The sequence below is a fragment of the Cotesia typhae genome, unplaced genomic scaffold (genome assembly GCF_013202065.1).
Source record: "Cotesia typhae breed Kobodo isofemale line unplaced genomic scaffold, CoteBio_Ctyphae contig_33, whole genome shotgun sequence".
Lineage (NCBI taxonomy): Eukaryota > Metazoa > Arthropoda > Insecta > Hymenoptera > Braconidae > Cotesia > Cotesia typhae.
Window position 1 is genome coordinate 1158711 of NW_027423741.1, and position 13567 is coordinate 1172277.

A 13567-nucleotide genomic window follows, 5' to 3' on the forward strand; every position below is an offset into this window, starting at 1 on the left:
AAAAATTGCACTTGTAGTTTTTCAAGTTTTTTACGTGTAAAAATTTTTTTTTAATTGTTTAATTAAAATTTTTTCAAAAAAAAATTTTGAAATGTCAGCTAATTTGATTTTTATTTTTTTAATTGTTTAATTGAAATTTTTTCAATAAAAAAATTTATAAAAATTTTGAAATGTCAGCTAACTTTATTATCATATAAATTAAACATGTATTGCGTTAAATTAACACAAAAAAGTGTTAAATATTTAACACAAAATTTTTGACTGTGTAAGCTGAGGCTCTTGTTATATTATTAATTTAAAAAGTCATATCTTGACAGAAAAGGTGTCTCTGTATATATCTCATGATGAGACAGCAGGGCTACTCGACAACTTTTACAAACTTGTCTTTACCTAGACAGGAGTTTACATACCTACTACAGATGAAAATGAAAAATATTAAAAAGAGTGAGAGCTAGATAGGAGAGCTGGGAATTTCAAAGTGCCGCTATCTGCACCATCAGTGTCCGATACTAGGCTCAGATGACACGGTTTCTCCTCACGAGATAAACCTTCTGAGGTATACCAGAGGATCCTGGGTCTGAGGCCGCTTGTTTCTTCAGGTGAAACCCTTATTAAGGAGGGGACAGATTTGGAACTCTCGAGAAGGTCCACCGATGACAGCAAATATTTACAACGTCATGCTTCTATACCTCGAGACAAGGCGGGACAATAAGTGTCGTTATACCGGCGCCAGGATCATTTTCTTTATTTTTTTTCTAAACTTATTCTTCTTGTTATTATTATTTGTTTACCCTTTTTTAAACACTTATTAATGCTACATTCTTCTTTGCTTTATAATTTTTTGTAATGGTGGAGTGGCTAATTTGGACCACTTTATTCACTTGAAATATGAGAAATTTAATTATTATTAAATTAATACTTAATATTTAAATTATTAACATGAAATTCATTTTTATTTTATACAGAAGTATTTTTTTTAGTAAATTTTTAGAATAAAAATTATTAATTATTATTTTTAAGATTTGTTTTTAAGAAATTACTTTGATTTAAGATAAAAAATCTTGAACTAAAAACATGATTTTAAGATCTACTCCCTATAATTATAATTCAGGGTATAAAAGTACCGTTTGTGGTCACTTTATGTCAAAACTAGTATATAAATTATGTTAGAAGTACAATAGAACTAACACAATTGTTTTTTCTCATAAAAAAATTTTTGGGTAAAATGATCTTTATTTTTTTACCAAAACTTTGATATAAATATTTTTTTACTGAAAAATGTTTAAAATTAGTTTCAAAAACAAAACGCTGTTATTATTTTGCACAATAGGATTTTCAGATAAGCATATTATAAAAAAACAAAAGCTTAAGGCAAAAAAGTGTCGTTTAAAAACAGGCTTTAACTCGAAAATAGTGTTAAAAATCTATAAAAACTCTGGAGTTGTAGATTGTAGGTAAATTTTTAATGATTTTATCATAGCAGCTAAAATTATTGCGCTGTCATAAACGCTTGTACCAGTCAGACAGACAAACTTGAGAAGAGAATAGAAAAACAGGGATTATGAGGACTTAAGATTTAGTTGGTAATCCAGCAAGCGTCATTGTCGTATGCTATACTAACTAATCCACTTGGGCGGCTTTTTCCGTGACAGAATCTCTTTGCGGAGGACAATCATCAGATTAGTATACTGTTTTGAAAAAGAGAGACTGCTTAACTAGAACATAGTAGAGTTAATAAATGATTTTTCCGACGAAGAACTACTGGATAAATTTCAGTAACTACAGAAGTTTTTTAAAGGGTAATTTTATTGAATGATGATTCTATATCTGTGTAATGTTTAATTTAGTTATAAAATGATTGATGAAGCTGTTGGTATTTTCCAGAGCCTTAAAGTTAAAACTACAACCAGAATGGAGGATTTAAAAAATGATGGACGAAGCTGAGATTGGCAGCTGACATCGGCGAGCCAGGTATCATTTTAAACGGTAACTATCTCGCTGGTTATCTGAAAAATGTTGAGCGTATCTGATAAATATACGACTATTTAAATGAAAGTAACAAATCGTAATATGTGTTTAAAACAAAGTATATTTTTTTTTTTAACCCGTGTTTCCCTATTTATATATTTGTAGTGAGTCCTGTTGGTGGCGGACCCCCTACCGGGGGTATCCGTTACGCCTAAACCGCGTTTAAAGAGTTTGGAAAGCAGGCCTACTCTCTTTAATAGAAAGAGAGTACAGAATAAGAAGCTTAAGCAAAAGCAATACAAGGCAAAGGGAAACGAAAGAACTTACGGCTTGTCTTGAGCCGGACCGACGGTGGCGCCAACGAGATCCATATCTCGCTCAGAAGAGTGGGTCCTGTCTCCCCTCCCGGTGTCCTCGTGGGCCTCAGGCTCATTCTCTCGAGGCGTCTGGGAGAGGGCAGACGGGAATAAGAAACACGAGGTACAGGAATAAAGAGAGGGCTCATCAGAGATAACATCTAATTCCGAATCAGCCGTTCGTGTAGGCTTCCATGTAACTTCACTGTATTCTTCCAGCTTGCTAAGTGTTGTCGTTACTTTTATTTGTGTGTAGAAAAGCGGGCCCCTTTTGTCCCTCCACACATCCACCAGCGCTCCTTTTACGACCCATGGATACTGATACTGATACTTACTGATACACTTATGTGTAAGAGATCTAAATGTCGACGATATGCGAATTCGAGAAGAGATTTGTTGGGCTTGTTTCGTCAATGGATATGCTAACATCAGCCTTGAGGATATTGTCCATTTTTTGGCTGTAAATTCAGGGTTCTTATCCTCGTAAAACGGATTGTGATTAACAGCTTCGTGTTATTTATACTTTTGTTCGATGCTATTTTTCATATTCTAAAAAAAAAAACCATTTAATTCCGAAGAAATATTCTTGCAAAATTATTTAGTTGATTTGATTCAAAAATTTTTTGCCTTGCAACTCATTTTCTTGTAGGAAAAAAAATTTTACGAAAAGTTACATCGTAATGCAGGTTCAAAAATCGGATATAAGTGGTAAATTTTTAAATTAAAAGCTTGAAGTAATTCTACATTTTTGATCAAGAGTTATTAAACAAAATAATTTATTTTTCTTTGAAGAATTTTAGATTTTTGGTTTTTAAGTTTTTTCATTTAAATTACAATGAAATAAAAATTTTGTTAAATAATAATAAGACCAAGTCTAATACTAATGACCAAAAGATAGTGTATAAAAGTTGTACAAACCGACGAATTATTATAGAATAATTTCCAATGAAAAGTAATTTAATTTTCGCACTTTAATTATAAAACTCGGTTAGTTTTTTATTTACTCTCAATATTTAGTATTCTTTATAGTTTTTTGTCGCTGTTGCTGTATATCATTGTATTTTTTTTGTTTTATATACATATACATTTGTAATTCGTCGAAGGAACCGTGAAAGAGAGGCACGCCGACCACACAAAAGACTTACGCGAGGCTAAAATCGAGCATTTGTATTCTGTAAGGATTTTTCAACAGCGACTGGACAGTTTTCTCATTTCGCTTATGGGTATATATATTCTTCCTAACTTTTAATTTTTTTACATACATAAAATATTATTACAAAGGAGTAAAAAGTTAAAAATAGAAGCACATAATTGATAACAACTTTTTGAATATTTTTGGTTATTTATGGAAGAATGATATGATTTAACCAGTTTGGATGTTGTTCAGTAAAAATGGATATTAAAATAATGTTTAGAGTGGATTTTTCCCACGCAAATTATAATATCTATTTTAAAATAAGATAGTTGATTTTGAAAATTAAGAAGCAGTTTTGCCTGCCGTCTTCTCAGACAGGTTCACGCTAAATGGCGGTCAGCCGAGGTATGTCGCGCGCCACGGGGCGTCACGGCAAAAGCGCCGACACTACTATGTGTTTCTCACTCGTATAAATGTATCAAAATCAGTATATTATATAATTTCATCTCTCTCAATTTCTTTACCCTTTTTGCCTTATCCGTCTACGGTATGCGCCGCGTGATATTCCAAATGGCGTCACCCGTTATGTTACCCCGGGGACTTGATCTACACACCGTACACATTAAGCAGTCGCTAGCGCATATATATATATATATATATATATACAAGAGACCGGGCCTCACTCTCTCGACGATTATTATCGCGATTTTCGTGAGAGCCTGGGGATTCTCCACGAAATCCTCTTGAAATCGAAACCGTCTGTGACTTTATGTAGTTTTTTTCAGCCACGCGAAAAGATCACGTCTCGAAGATCATTTTATTTTTATATACAAGTATTATTATTTTTTAAAACTGATATTTCATACTTTATACTACATCCACTATTAATTATGTATCTTAAGGTTTTATCTGACAGGGCTATTGAAAGGTCAAGATATTTTATTTATTTATCAATTTTCATTAAATCAATCATCCTAAATTTATTTCAATTATCCATCTACATAAAAGATGAGAGAAAGCTATAACGATTTGGATTTAGATATTTCTTATTACTCAAAATCATTTACAAATTGCTTCCTACCCCAAGGTAAAAAATCGCTTCCGAATACCAAATAATCGGAGAATTGTTTATGCCGCAGTACCCCGAATGCAGTAATGAGGAATCGAAGGCGCCTTGTTACACCCTAAAAACCTTACATTAGTTCAGGATATATATCTTTCCCGTCTTATTCTTTCTCTTCCCGCTTTCTATACTACTTCTACTACTACTACTGTCTTATCGTCCTTACAGAATAGCTATTCTTTGTAAAACATATGGTTAGCCGAAATCTTTTCGTTCCATTACCATAACGCTTTACTCCACCTGCTTCTTGAGATACTAAAAAACAAGAAAACTTCGAAATTAACCACCAAACTCATCTTTTTTCATAAATAAATCGAGTTCTTGTTAAATTTTGAATTTATTGCTAGGTTGTAAACTCTCATCATAAATTATGTCATTTTTTTTACGCTCAAAATATCTGTACGTCTGACTGACTTGGTTTGAATTCTAACAAAGTTACACACTCGGTTGTATTATTATTCAGCAAGTCTAAATAGTTGACAAAAAAAATTAATTTTATTAAAGAGGAAAAATTTTTAATAAAAAAAAAAAAATAATTTTTCTGTTTAATTATTTAGTATTTATTTTAATCAATGTATATTTGTGATATATTTTGTTATTAAAACAAATTAAAATTAAAATACACTTATAAAAAAAATTAAATTGACTCAAAAAAAAAAAAAAAAAATCTTGGATCAAGAAAATAATTATGGATAAATTTTTTGTCTTGAATCAAGCAGACAAATTATTTAACCAAATAAAATTAAATCCAGAAAAATTTTTTTCTTGATTAAATTAAATAAAATTTTTAAAAATTATTTTCTCGATTCCAAATTTTCCAAATTAATTTTTAAACCACTTATTTATAATCATAATGATAATTACCAAATCAATTAATATTTGCTATCGTTATTACCATCCCTTATTCTAGTTCGACACTTGGGAACAATAAAAAAAGGTCACGTAGGTCAATCATATAAGTAGGTATATCTAATAAAATATAATTTAAGACGATATTTGACCGTAGATTCAACGATAAAGATTAGTGTGTGTCGTAGTATAAAAAAATGGTTCTATAAAAATTCAGTAGATTCTTTCGTCATGTGAATCTTCTTTTCTCATTTATATTTCTTTCATAAATATACGGAGATTAATACACCGTCACAAATTTAAAAAGATTGTAGCGGGTAGTGGGGGAATTTATCGTCGGATATTCATGGTATAGGGGTGAAATGGAAGAATGCCATGATGAGTCTCTTCGTAGCGATATATATATATATATATATATATATATTTGTATTAATATGTGTGCGGAGATAAACTGTGTGTCATAAAGGGAAGAAAGTTTGTATATCTAGTAGAAGGTTGTGACTAGTGACATTATATCTGAAAGTCGATTGCGGTACTTGTCGTTGAGGTCAAGCGTCCCCCTAAATCCCAAATTAGATGATGAAAAAGCCCCAGCGAATCGAATGTGACGGACTGCGGGCAATATTGCGCATTCCTATCTCTCCACAAATTTGGTAAGCGGCACGAATGTCTGCTGGGACCATTATTCTTCTCTCTTTTATTATTCTTTATGGTCACGCATTCCCTTCTATTTATCGCACTATTCTTTTTATTCTTCTATACATATTTATCTCTTTTATTTGTCGAAGAAATATCTAAGTTAAGATAACACTGCATTGGTTGTGCATTGGTTGTGCATTGGTTGTGCATTTGTTGTGTATTGGTTGTGCGGATTTGTTAATTGTAACGGAGGCAATTAAAATTAATAGAAGCAGTGAGATTATTGTCGAAACAAGATCAATTATTGAAATACACTCATAAAGTGTAATTTAAGAGGTCAGATCTGAAAATAAAAATTAAAATAATAATGAGGAAGCAATAAAGCCGAGTGAAAGAACCAGAAGATCTCATCGAAGTAGGTGGCGCCATGCCATGACCAATAACGAATGTTAGGTGAATGTAGCCTCAAGAAGCAAAGAGGCCTCAGGATAAAACTCGAGTCTCTTCTCGGAGCCCGTCATCACGCGAGCAAGCTCTGATTTACTGCTAGTTTACTCACCCACGAAGCGTCCGTCTAATTGCAGGGTTCGTGTGCCTCCAAAGAAAATATTTCCTCTTCTTCATCCCTTCTTATCTTTTATTACAATTACTTATTTACTCTGTACCGTATCCTTTGTACAATCTTTTTACTTTCAACAAAAATTGTTTGCACGATTGAATTTTATAAGCTAAGAAATGTTTTATCTTAGTAATTGTTTTAGACTTTAAATATTGAGAAGCATGAATTTATCTTGCTCATTTAGTTCCGTTGCCTAAATTTATGCCAGAAAATCTATACATTAACATTTCTAATAAAAAATTACCATCAAGCACTAAAATATTTACTCCAATAAATTAAAAAATAAATTCTTAAAAAACTAATTATTTATTTCCGACAATTTTTTTCCAAAAAAATAGCTTAATATTTTTCTTGTTAATAAATCAATCCACATATTTATGCACACTCACTTATATCAGTCTGTAGAGAATTTTCTGGTCATAAAATATTCGAAGCTAGAGCTTGATTGGTAGTAGCGTAGGCGTAAAACGAATCATACCATCATCCGTATCTCTTTATCTCCTTTCTTCTCCTTTTTGTTCCTCTTCCTCGGAGTAAGTTGATGATTATGCTGTCGACACTCTCTGGACCGGTCCTGAAGGCGAAGAGGAGTGAAGAATATATGAGATAAGAAGACAGTAAGGGAAGTTGACGCAATACATTTACGTTTCACATACGGTGTCCGCCATTGCACTAAGTCCTCGTCGTCTTGTCCTCCGCCTTTCTCACTCTCTCTCTTTCAGCTGCATTCGTCGTCGTCGTCACGGCAGTTCACCACCTCTGCTGTTTAGTTGTTATGTTGTAGTTGCTTATACTCGTTGGCGGCGTTAAAATCATTTGTGCGCGTACATACACGGGTCATACACAGGTATGAACTCGCTAAGGGGCGTGGCGCGGCTCCCTGGTGGTCCAACACTGGCGTAGGATTTCATATTCTTCCTCATAGTCATCACAATCATATATCAATCACATCATTATCATTATCCTTACAAATTCATTATCATTTTTTAACTTTCCATCAAATTTTTTTTTTTTTTTTTTTTTTTTTTTTTTTAGGGAAAGGGGTAACAAAAATTTCAGATAGTAGCTAGTATAATCTAGATTACAATGAGTATAATCCAGATATCACCCAGTATAATCTGGATTATACTAGCTACTATCTGAAATTTTTTTTCACAACAGATATTCTCATTAGTAGAGTAAAAAAATTTTTTTTATCTTATAATTTAACTCTTTAAATTAAACTCTGTTCCAACGAGACAATTTAGCGACCAGAAGCCCTCTGTCGGAGATTTTCGAAACTAAATTTGATAAAAAAATTATACTTGGGCAAATATGACCGTATCAAGATACCTTAAGCCTTATCAAGTCTGAAATGGTCATATATGGACACATTAGAAATTTTCTCCGTGTGAATAATTTCTCTCAAAAGTTGATTATCATTTTGAAACAAATTTTCACACATAATAGATTAAGATACAAATAAAAAATATGATAAAAAGCTTCTGCACTCAAGGAAAGTTTGCAGATGAGTAAGATGTTGCAAGACTTCACCGATGGGATTTCGCGAGTGATTACGCCACTGGCGAGATATAACTACCGCGTAACGAGCTTACTCGCGCACTCGTTTCTTCTTCTTCTTCTTCTTCTTCTTCCTACGTCCATCGTTTTGGCATGCTGAAACGTCTGGTCACGAACGTCGGACCTCACATCATCACGAAAGACGCTCTCTGTATCTTTAGCCATGAGCCTTTTCTACTTGTTTCTCTACAGAGTACAGTACAAGAGTATTGTATGTGTAAATGTATATATATACATATATTATACTGTATACTGGATACAATTGATGCTTCTGGGTTGGTTGCAACTTGCAATGCTCGCACGCGTTCTTCTGTCCCTCGACTACTACCAATTTAGTCGATGCGTCTTCATACCTTTTCGTGTCGTGTGTTCTTTGCCACAGCCAGAACCGCGACGAATTCATTATTGACGATCTTTATCACGTACCTTTATTTTACTTATTAATCTGCATTAAATCAATTATTTTTAATTATATATAATTATCACTATGCTAGTTTTTGTAGTTTTATGATTCAACTTCAATAATATTGTTTTTAATTTTTTTTTCCGTGATCAAAAATATTAAATAATAAGAATCTTCACGATAAAAAGTCTAAATAAATCATTAAAGTTTATAATCCAGAAAATATTTGGTATCAATAAGAAGAAAAACATTTAATAACTCTTTGGAATTTATTGCACGCATCTTCATCCTTTATCTCCACTCGGTGAAGTGATTAACTTGTTTGCTTTTCTGATGGTGGCTTTATTTGTTATTAGATTTTTACTATGTAGGCTAAAAGTATATCTATATATAAATTGACGGTAAAGGCAAGCAGGTTAATCTCAAAAGCTCCAGAGAGAAGCAGCTCAGAGGAGCAGTTGGACGTTATTCCTGGTCAAATGATCCCTCAGAATTACCTGATAAATGCTACTTTAAAAACCACAAAATTGCTGTAGCAATCTCAAGCTCTAACGAGGAACAAGGATCAACAACAATGCCAGATCATCGTGGGTGACCTAAAGTTAAAACTACAGTTTATATATGTATATATTAGAGTGTATCAAAAAAATTAAATTTTTTTTTTAAATAAATACAATATTTTGTTAAATATAAAATATTTTTTTTTTTTCGATAAAAACAATCTATAAAATAATCGTATATTTAATTTTGAGTAAATTATAGTTTGCAAAACTAAAAAACACGATTTAGTAGCTAACCAAATTACAAAATAACTTTTGATAAATTTATAATAAAAATAGAGTGATTAATAAAAAAATTATTTTTATTGGAAACAAAAGAGTAGATTTTAAGATACTTTGATAATAACTCTATCCAAAAAAAAATTTATTTTGATACGATGCAATAAACAAAAAAAAAAAAAAAGAAATATTTTGTCACTTGAAAAATTAAATTCGAGTAAATACAAGTTTTATTGTTTTTAAAATGCTCAATTGCTTATTATCTAGAAAATTGAGCATTTTTTTCGATATGGATGCAAAAATTAATTATGTAAAAAATTAAATTTTTTATTTACTTTTTTTTGGTAAAACGAGCCATTTTTTCAAAATTTTCTAAATTAAAATCAAGAGCCTTAATTTTAATGGAATTTTTTTTTCAATGTTTAAAACAATATTTCTGAGCTAAAAATTGACGTCAGAAAATTTTTTCAAGTGTTAAAAATCTATAAATTAATTGCATATTTATTATAACTAAAATAAAGAGAAAAGAATAATAACCTTGAACGTTATTTATAATTTCCGTAAAATGAAACTAACATATCCGCGTATTTATAGTAGTTTGATAAGTAAACAATCACTATACAAAATAAAATGAGATGTATATAGGTACAATAGATACAAATAATGAATGAAGCAATATGTGGGCTCAACTATAATAATAAAATTTTTTGTTATAGGTAAAAAATGTGTAGATGATACGATCCGATAAAGCTAACAAGCCCTGTCTGATGTCTGATCTTTAATAGCTGGTTGGAAGACTTCTTCGAATGACCGCAATTGTTTGGATCCTGGGGATGGCGAAAAGGAGGGCGTGAGGCAATCCAATTTGGTGAGGCTGCAGGAGCAACAGCAGGAACTCGTCTCATTCGTTTGCTTTGGGTGCTTCCGTATGAGCATCCATTGCCACAGATTGCATCCTCTAAACGATTTACAACCGATATACCCGCGTATCGTTGTCTGGCACGCTATCCGCTTGTTAAACTTACTGCCACCCTATACTACACCCTGTATCCACTACCTACCAACCGAGAGTCGAACAGACCAGAGAGAAAACACTGAGAGTAGTCAGAGTCCGAGTCAGGTATATATGGAGAAACCGCTACTTCAACTCAACTCGATTTATATACGCGAGACATTGTATAAACATATATACGCCATAAGACATTGCACGCACTCTCTCGATGCTCGATCTGGACTCCACTCATGATCATGATCACGAATAATAACAAATCGATAAGAAAAAAATCCATCACATATCTTTTATTGTGACGTGACATACATTTATGTTAACAGAACCAGATTTTTATTGTTATTGTTGATTAATAATAAGTTACGATTTGGTGGGGAAAAAAAAAAAAAAAAAAAAAAAGTCATTCAATAAATATTCTCTCTTGTACTTTGTATCGAAAAAATTGACAAATTTTTTTTAAATGATCATAAAATTTAGTTCAAAAATGCCAAAATTAATTCACAAAAAAAAAAAAAAAATTTCCATTTAAATAACACAAGAAAAATTTTGATTTTAATTGTAAGTAAATAATTTTATTTTCTTGATTTGAGTAGAAAAATTCTTAAACTAAGAAATTTTTCTTGGTCTAAGTAAATTTTACTTAGTTCAAGAATTTTTGGTCTTGATTCAAGACAATGAAACTCTTCAAAATTATTTTTCTGTTTCAAGAATTTTTCTCATGATTCAAGTTAATTTTTTTTTCAGTATACATATCAATAAAATACTCAGTTTTGAAGATATAAGCATTTACAATCAAATTAAGCAATAAAAAAATTTTTTTTTTGGATAGAGTTATCATCAAAGTATCTTGAAATGCACCTCACTCTTTTTTTTACAATAAAAGAATTTTTTTATCAAATAAAAGTTATTTTTTAATTTAGTTAGCTATTGAAGTGCGTTTTTTATTTTTGCAAGCTATAAATTACTCAAAATTAAATATACGATTATTTTATAGATTGTTTTTATAGAAAAATATAATAAAAGCCGTAAAAGAGTAAAATAGAGTTGAGAATGAGTGTAAAAATTTAGTGAGACCGACTGTGTTAATTTCACTTGAAAAATCGTAAAATGCAAATGAATGATCCGGGGTCGAGTCGATTGGCAAATTGCGAAAGAAGGCTGGCCCGTGAGACGGGTGTGCAGGCGCCCAAGGTGGTCGGGTAATTTCGTCGCCGCCAAAACGAGCAGCTCAATGTGTATAGTGTGTAGTGTGCCTTAAAGACAAGTCAAGACACGATGAGGCATGCGAGCTAGAAAACGAAGATGATCAACGTGAACGTAAATAAAGAGAAAGAGAAGGAGTAATATCGGTAACCTGGGAGGAATAAGGCGAACGGCGCACTCCACTCGGTTTTGCCATTGCCATTGAGAAAGAACTTTTTGGCTGCGGGATATAAAAATGTGTTGATTATACGTTACGTCCAACCGAGGAATCGACGCTCTCTGCTCCGATCTCCGGCCGTGGTGGCCCGGGGTGTCGTTAAGAAAACACACGATAATATCCCTTGGCTTATGCCTTATGCCTCTATACTCTCTTTCTTCCTTCTTTCTCTTAACTAAACTCTTGCACCAGCTTTTATTTATTATCCTTCTTTTTCTTATTCTCAATCTTGTCGTTGGTCCTTCTTGAAGCCAGTGATCACTCATCACTCATCACTCATCAGGACATCGTTGACGAGACCCTGGCATTAGCAGTTAGCTCGTTAAATGGTGATGACGAGTTTTATAATCTCAAGCCACTTCCGTTTACATCCGATGATTCTCTTCAACCTCTCTGATAATGATAACAAAGCACATGATTGAATTGTTCTCTAAATTCTTTATTTTCTTTTTACCTACATTTTTTTTTATTAAGTTATTTATTATTATATTACTTTTTTTTCAAGGCATTAAACCGGGAATTTCATAATTACTTTATTAAGGTTATACATATAATCCATAACATAAAATATAACAAGCCATCGTATAAACTTCGAAGAAACAACTTCAGATTTTTTGGGAATTATTTCGGTAATAAGACCTATGCAATTATATCTCAATCATGTTTTTGTATAAAAAAAAGCTTGTTTTAATCAATTAAGTCTTAATCAGTTAAGTTTATTATTTTAAATGCTTATAACTTCAATCAAAAATTAATTTCTCCAATAAAATGAATGCATTTATTATAATTTATTAGAATTTTTGCTTCAATCGAAAAACTATTTGATTAAAGAGGAATTTTTTGTTGGCAAGAAGTAGTTTGAAATTTAGCAAATATAGTTATGTAGGATGGAAATGCAATATAATCAATCACGTCATTTCCGCTTACCTCACATATGCTTAATGATATACATATCATACATCCGAGATATCATATGTATATAATTAACTTGATTAGTTTCTTTAATTCACATTGACGTTGTGCGCGTGCAATTAATATTAGGTATGCTAATTATAGAGGTATTTATTTACCCATTGCGATTATTATCATTATTACTCAAGCTCCCATTTATAAATATAAACACACTTTTTCGTGTCAATTACGACATGTAAAAGCGTTGGATATTCATTCTCTTTATTGCTACCTGACACATCCGCTATCGTGTTGTTACGGAGATATCCATAGAAATTAGATTTTTTACATTTAAATATAAATGAAATTCTTGTTTCTGAATTTTAAATTACCTCTTTTTACCCGTAAGTTGATTATACACTCAGAAAAAAAAATATGTAATTTTAAGAAAAATTACTTTAATCAAGTAATTTAATTTTTTAAATACTACTTTAAGAATATTAAAAATTATTTTCATGTAGTTTCACGACCAGTTATCAATATTTTTTCAAGGAATTTTTTTTATTAAACCCATAACCTGTTGATATAAATAATATTAATTATAATAATTTTTTCTCTCTGTGCAGGCATATTAAGACAATAAATGGCGAATTTCCATGCAAGAAAATTGCAACAGCGATAATTATTAATTAATTTTAATAGAATGTTCATTAACACTTATCACTTATCACATATCAGTTGTCTAATCAGAAGTCAGAGCAGAATTAATGAATCGCGCGTCGAGGCAAAAAGCAGTGAAATAAAAAAAGTAATCGA

At 31.5% G+C, this 13567-nt stretch overlaps 1 long non-coding RNA gene across 1 annotated transcript; it reads left to right on the plus strand.

Annotated features, from left to right (window-relative positions):
* The first annotated feature begins 224 nt into the window (after positions 1 to 224).
* Positions 225 to 10805, plus strand: LOC141526221 (uncharacterized). The gene is made up of 3 exons (XR_012478999.1): positions 225 to 1799; positions 1885 to 1986; positions 10148 to 10805. It is a non-coding gene; the product is annotated as an uncharacterized LOC141526221 (long non-coding RNA).
* The last annotated feature ends 2762 nt before the right edge of the window (positions 10806 to 13567 follow it).